Genomic DNA, 6958 nt, shown 5'->3' with positions numbered 1-6958 from the left:
CAAGATGAATCCACCTTGAAGAACTAATGTAAAAACAGTGCTAGATTCAACGGCATGTCTGAAGTTGAAGAATTCTAGTTCAAGAAATGCTGATTTTAGAACTTAAAGTCTACGCAACGGTGTGAATGCACTTTGTGCCACTACACAATTAAAGATGGTTGAAATGGCGAAGTTTCCTGCGTATACTTTACCACAGTAAAAAAAAAAATGTTGACAATTTCTCAAAAAAAAAAAAAAATGAGCAAAAATAGCCAGAACTACTGTTCGTCTACATCTTTGAAAAAATTGACAAATTTCCCAAAATACGTTGGCAAACCCGAGACAGTACGAGCTGCGCTTAGCTTTGGCGAATACTACTGAACGTTTAAGGAATAAATGATGCCGACCGTACACAACTCCTGGAGAGAAGACAGATGCCCAGACCCCTTAGGTCAGCCGTATCCTGATACCAAAACCAGACACGGACGTTACAAGAGATCTACAGACCAAGAGCACCGTGAATTGTTTTAAAAACCCTAAACAAAATATTAGCAGATTAAAACACCTGTTCAAGAAACTCGGCAAAGACAGGAGTTGATCCCAACTTCATAAAATTAACGGCCAACCCCATACTTAATGGTGCAAACACTGACCGCTTCTTTCTTTCCATCAAAAACAACACAGGCGCGTCCATTTGACTACTTGTATTCAACATCGTACTGGGCTTCCAGGCAGCACAAGAAGGAAAGGAGGGGAAAGAAAAATCACACCGTTTGGAAAGAAAGGAGCAAAATGGTGTTTATGTGCAGATGATATGATGCTCAGTCAGCTACAAGATGCTGTTGGAACTCACGTGCATTGGGCAAGAGAACAGGTACAAGGTCAGCGTACACGAATCATCGGTATTTCTACAAACTAGCAGGGAACAATTAGGACCGAAATTAAAAGAGAAGCGGTACAGTAATAAAATAAAAATACATGTGATTAGTTATATTAGCATCAAAACCGTGAAATACTTCAGGGTAAAGTTAACAAAATGTGAGCAAAACCTGTATACTGAAAAATAAAGAAGGTCACTTAGAAATAAAAGAGCTCTTGGGGCGCCTGGGTGGCGCAGTCGGTTAGGCGTCCGACTTCAGCCAGGTCACGATCTCGCGGTCCGTGAGTTCGAGCCCCGCGTCAGGCTCTGGGCTGATGGCTCGGAGCCTGGAGCCTGTTTCCGTTTCTGTGTCTCCGTCTCTCTCTGCCCCTCCCCCTCTCATGTTCTGTCTCTGTCTCTCCCTAAAATAAATAAAAATAAACAATAAAAAAAAAAAAGAAAAGAAAAGAGCTCTTAAATGGGATATGTTGGTGGTGTAGAAAATGCAATGTTAAATTTCCAATTTCCCCCAAGCGGATCTGTTGATTTAGTGAAATCCCAGTCAGAATCCCAGCAAGCTTTTTCTAGAAATTGAGGAGCTGGTTTAAGTCCTGATACAGAAATGCAAAATGATCTACAACAGCCGAGACAATTTTGAGAAAGATTGAACAGAGTTTGAAAAGAGTCACGTGGGGGCGCCTGGGTGGCTCAGTCGGTTGAGCGTCCGACTTCAGCTCAGGTCACGATCTCGCGGTCCGTGAGTTCGAGCCCCGCGTCGGGCTCTGGGCTGATGGCTCGGAGCCTGGAGCCTGCTTCGGATTCTGTGTCTCCCCCTCTCTCTGCCCCTCCCCCGTTTGTGCTCTGTCTCTCTCTGTCTCAAAAATAAATAAAACGTTAAAAAAAAAAAATTTAAAAAAAAGAGTCATGTGGCCCGATTTTGAGACTTGTAAGGCCACAGTGACGGACGGAGGCAGTGTTGGTTTTGTGTAAAATGCGCACGTTGAAATCACTGGGATGAACTGGGGAGTCCGGAAGTAGACTCATACGTATGTGGTGCGTTCATTTGCAACAAAGGTACCGAGACAGCTCAGTAGGGGAAGATGTGAAGTATGGTCTTTTCTAGAAAGAAATGTTGCAGGAAGAGCTACTTACAGGGGAGGAGGTGGGAAACTGACCCTCCTCTCACGTGGTGCACAAAAATTAATCCCAAACAGATCACCGCCCTAAATGAAAAAGTTAAAACTATCAAGCTGCTAGGAGAAAACGGAGAAATTTGGCCAGAAAAAAGGAAACCCTGGTAACAGGACTTCAGCAGATTTAAAAATGTCTTCTCTTTGAATGATACTTAAGAGAACAAACAGCAAGCCGGAAACTGGGAGACAGCAGCATAATGCATAGCACGTGTATCTGACAAAAGAATTGTCTAGAAGGTAGAAAAACATTTTCCAATTCAATAAGACCAAATTTTTTATTAAATGTGCGAAAGATTTTAACTTTTTAAATTTTATTTTGAGAGAGCAGGAGAAGGTGAAGGGCGTAGAGAGACAGGGAGATTGGGGCGCCTGGCTGGCTCAGTCGGTTAAGCGACTGACTTCGGTTCAGCTCATGGTCTCACAGTTCATGAGTTCAAGCCCCACATCAGGCTCTGTGCTGACAGCTCGGAGCCTGGAGCTGCTTCGGATTCTGTGTCTCCCTCTCTCTCTGCCTCATGCTCTGCCTCTGTCTCTCTCAAAAACAAAAATAAACATTAAAAAAAAAAAAAAAAAGATGCTCAACCAACTGAGCCACCCAGTGTCCTGAACACGTATTTTATAAAAGATACACGAACGGCCAGTGTGCAAGCAAAAAAATGCTCAGTATCGTTTGCCAGCAGGGAAATGCAGTTAATAACCCAAATGAGAGAACATTCTACGCCCACTGCTATGGGTGCATTTAATATTAGGTTCAATTTAAACATTTTAAAATTCTGTGAAAATTAAAAAGACCGACATCATCAAATATGGGTGAAGACACGGGGCGGCCGGAGTCGTGTCTTGCAGAGTGGGGCCCGGCCGGCTGGCACTTGGGAGACAGCCTGGCGGCTTCCATCCAGTCAGACTCTTAGCTCGCAGGTCTAGTAGGCCCATGTCCGCGTGTCTGCCCACGAGAAATAAAAGTAGATACTTGCGTAAAGCCTTCAGAAATTTCTACAGTTAGTTGTACTAGCCCCACGCGTGAAACACCCCAAATATCCCTGCGTTGGTGAATAAACATGGAACCGCACGGGACGGAACACAGCTTAGCAAATACGCCACTTACACAGTCACGTGGGTTTGTCCTTGAAACACTCTGCCCAGAGCAGCACGGGGTGCAGGATTTCGTGGTCCTAAATCCCAGAGCAGGTGGAAGGCACGTCGTTGGTTGCTTGGGGACCAGGTGGGAAGGACTCTTCACAAAGGAGCAGGGAGGCAATAGACGTTTTCTAAATCTGACCATGGCAGAGAGCGAGTGTAGGCATTTGCCGAAGCTCGTCCAGCCAGGTATGCGGAGGTGTAGGTTGGAACTCGGTGAGTGGATTTAAGACAGAGGTCGGGTGAGAGGGAACACAAGGGACGTGTTGTCCAGAAAGAAGGTGCGCAGACTGCCCGCCCCCGGCTTGCAGGCCTGGGGGCCGGACCGGGAAGGGCGGAGACACTGCAGATTAAGGTAGGAGCTCCAAGGCCCTGGAGCAAAGCCTGGTGTCCTGGCCACTTACAGGGCGGGTGTGGTGGCCCCGGGGCCAGGAGCAGCCCTGGCCACACAGCAGCCGGGACCGCGGAGGCCCCCTTTGGAGGGCTGCCCCTGGCGCCCCCCCACCCCCCCCCATCGCACCCTTGTACGGACAGGAGCGGGGTGGGAGGGGGTGGGGCGGGGGCCTGGGCAGCGGGGACGAGGGTGGGGTGGCCGCGCCTGCGCAGCCGGGGCCCAGAAAGGAAACCGCCGGTGGCAGGACCGAGGTGCGGCCACAGGCTGGGGCTCGGGGCCTGACGGCCGCTGCCCACGCGGGCGGCTGGCCTCTCCTGTTCTGGTGTGCTGGCATCCCAGTCGTCAGCCCTGGCAGGGCGGCGTGCACCCGTGTCCAGGTCCCAGGCCCGGATGGATGCTCGCGCAGGACAAGCGACTCGGGTGCGCGGCGTGTGCCGCAGGTGGCTGAGTAGACAGGGTTCCTGAACTCGGCCACGCCCAGGGAACACGAGTGCAGGAGTGGCGGTACCGGCTCGGTGGCTGAGAACCACACCGCGAAGACGCCAGTGAAGCGGACACAAGTCACTGCCCTCCCGAGCCAGCCTCGGGAGGGAGACGGGATAAAAGTGGGTGGATCTGGGAAGCGCTTTCGCAGAAGTGAGCCGTGGGGACGGACGGAGTTACCAAGGGGTTCCGCAGATAGACCCGGAGGCACCCCTCCGTGGAGCCGGGAGGCCCCGGGGAGGGGGGCGGAGGGGACATCGGAGCACGGCACCCCAGAAGCCGGACACAGGGAGCGCTTCCGAGGCAGGGGACATGGGTGTGGGGTGTGAGTGCTGGGAACCCACCGATTAGCAACACGGGAACGGGGCGGGGGGGGGGGGGGCGGGAATCTCGGTAAGACCACCGGGTGCGGAGGAAATGAGAGGGTTGAGGGCAACGGAATTTTGTTTTAAGCGGGCGTCCTAGGTCCAGCTTGGGTTCCCCTCCAGTGCAGAGAACCCGCAGAGACCCCGCCCCCAGGCACACAGGTGGCGCCCCTGCAGAGAACTCGCAGAGACCCCGCCCCCAGGCATACAGGTGGCGCCCCTGCAGAGACCCCGCCCCCAGGCACACAGGTGGCGCCCCTGCAGAGAACCCGCAGAGACCCTCACGGCCATGCTCCATAAAAGCTGCGGGCTGCGGGCCGTCCTGCACGGAGCGTGGCCGGGGTGTCCTGGGTCGTCTGCTGCGGTAAGTCGCCCCGAACGACAGCGAGCGGTGGGCTGGCGTGCGTGTGTTTCGGAAGTGAAGGGTCTTCTCGGTCTGGAGGGTACACGGACCCTCCTCCACCTCCTGAGGAGGCGGAGACCAGAGAGGCGCGGATGGGCGAGGGGGCTGCCCAGGGTGAGGGGGGGGCCTTCCCCTTGTCCGTGGCGTTGGTGGAGCAAAGGGGCCGAGGCGGTGGCAGGTTGGGCGTCCCGGCTGCGACGCCGGGGGCACCGTAGTGCGTTACATGGGTCTGGGGGGTCACGGGTGGCCTCAGTCACTGCTCGAGAGGACCCCGGCCCTTGGCTAATGCGATTGGCTGGGAACGTGCAGCCCGCCCGGCACTTAGAGGCCGGTATGGAGGCCGCACCTGCTGCTCCGGCAGCCGCGGTGGAGACCGGCTTCGCCGAGACTCCCACAGCAGGGAGACGAGACGGACGGGTGGGAAAATTGGGAACACAGGATCCTGCCGACGACGATGGGAAGGAGCCCATCCAGGCCTCTCCCAGCTGTGGCAAGATGTCGCATCTGGCACCCGCGAGAAAATCGGAACACGCCGATCCGGTCTTGTCTAGCGTGTGGAAGGGACGACCTCAGGGAAAGGAGTTTATTTCCTTGAAAGAAGGTTCAGAAACTGGTGTGCCGAGTGCCCGTCTGGTAATGGAGGAATTTCGGGGTGGAGACCAGGGTAGGGACAACGTTGCCCTCTAGGGTCTGCAGCTGGGGGCGCCCCGAGCGTCTGCTGGTCCTGCTGGTCCTGCTACAGACCGAACCAGCTCCGATAGGCATTGGAGCTGGATGCACACCTACCTAAAGAAACCCTTGAAATCTGGGGGAGAGAGAAGGCTTATCGATGGTTACAGGGGACAGATTAGCAAACTCCCGTTAGTCTCTACGGATCCGCGGGCTTCTCCCCCCCCCCCCCCCGTTTCCCGGCACGTAGTTACCCCATCCCTGCGTACACGTGGGGGTAGACATTCCGCAGGGTCTGGATCTAACCAGGGCAGGTGAACTCAGGTTGCGGACCCCGAGAGTCACCCTCGGTCTGCAGCGGCCGCGTCAGTACGGCGTGACGTCCGGAGGATGGCAGGTCGGTGCCGGCAAGAGCCCAGGGCGGGGTCATTCGGTTCATCGGATAAAAGTGATGCGGGATGCGGTCGCCGACACAGCATGAACCTTCCCGGTCCCGAAGATGAATTCCAGGCTCTTGTTAGGTTCCCGGAGGCCTTTTATTCCCCGACCAGCGCAGGTGTTAAGACCTGTATGTGGCTTGGTTCGGAAGCCGATGGGGCTGGGTGCCATCCAAGAGGCTTTCTCCCGGGTAAAAATGCTGGTGAAACAGGTACAGGCCCCGGGGGTGTGAATGGTGAATTCCGTGTCAGTTCCTGCCCAGGAGGACGGGGCTGGGGCTTGTGGCAACAGAAGGAAATCGGTTCGTTATTCGCACAAGTTTGAGGACAATCTGTTCTTGTGACGTGACGTCATGGGAAACACCGGCTGTTACCACCAAGGCTTTGACTGGAAAGTGTAGTTGAGACCGAGGCGCCCACACGGCTTTAGGGAGCGAGGGTTGACTTTACAGACCCAACAGAGCCCTTGGAAGACACTGGCCTGGTACCTTGCTTCTGGGGTTCCCGGGAGCCTGACCAGGTGAATGAGGGAGGTCGTTGCCCGACAGGCTCAGGAACCTCGGCAGGTCTCGGGGAACTCAGGAAGGGAGGGAACTAACTCCAAGCTGCAGACGGCGTTGCAGGCGAGTCTGCTGGCGGGTGAGCATCTGGTGGGGCTCTTGGCCTTGAACGGCTGTTAAAGGCTCCATCTGAAATTCCTTAGGAGAAGCGTGCCCGGGGGCGGGGGGCTCGGGCGGTTAAGCGGAGGACTTTGGCTCGGGTCATGATCTCAGGGTGAGTTTGAGCCCCGCGCCAGGCTCTCTGCTGTCAGCACAGGGTCCGCTGCAGATCCTCTGTCTCTCCCTGCACCTCCCCTTTTCACTCGCCCCCCAAAATGAAGCCATTACAGAAACTTTTAACTGAAGTTCTTTAGGAGGAGCCCCAGCAGAGTTAAGGGAGCCTAGACCACCCGTCGCTGTTCTTGCCGCACTTATGTGAAGATTAGGCCGAGTTTGGGAGGACTGGACTGTTCGACCTGTGCTAGAAAGGAGGGTGAACT

Source organism: Herpailurus yagouaroundi, unplaced genomic scaffold (genome assembly GCF_014898765.1).
Source record: "Herpailurus yagouaroundi ecotype Mexico unplaced genomic scaffold, PumYag 191, whole genome shotgun sequence".
In the NCBI taxonomy this organism is placed as follows: domain Eukaryota; kingdom Metazoa; phylum Chordata; class Mammalia; order Carnivora; family Felidae; genus Herpailurus; species Herpailurus yagouaroundi.
The sequence above is the reverse complement of the archived record's forward strand: the minus strand, read 5'-3'. Positions refer to the sequence as shown.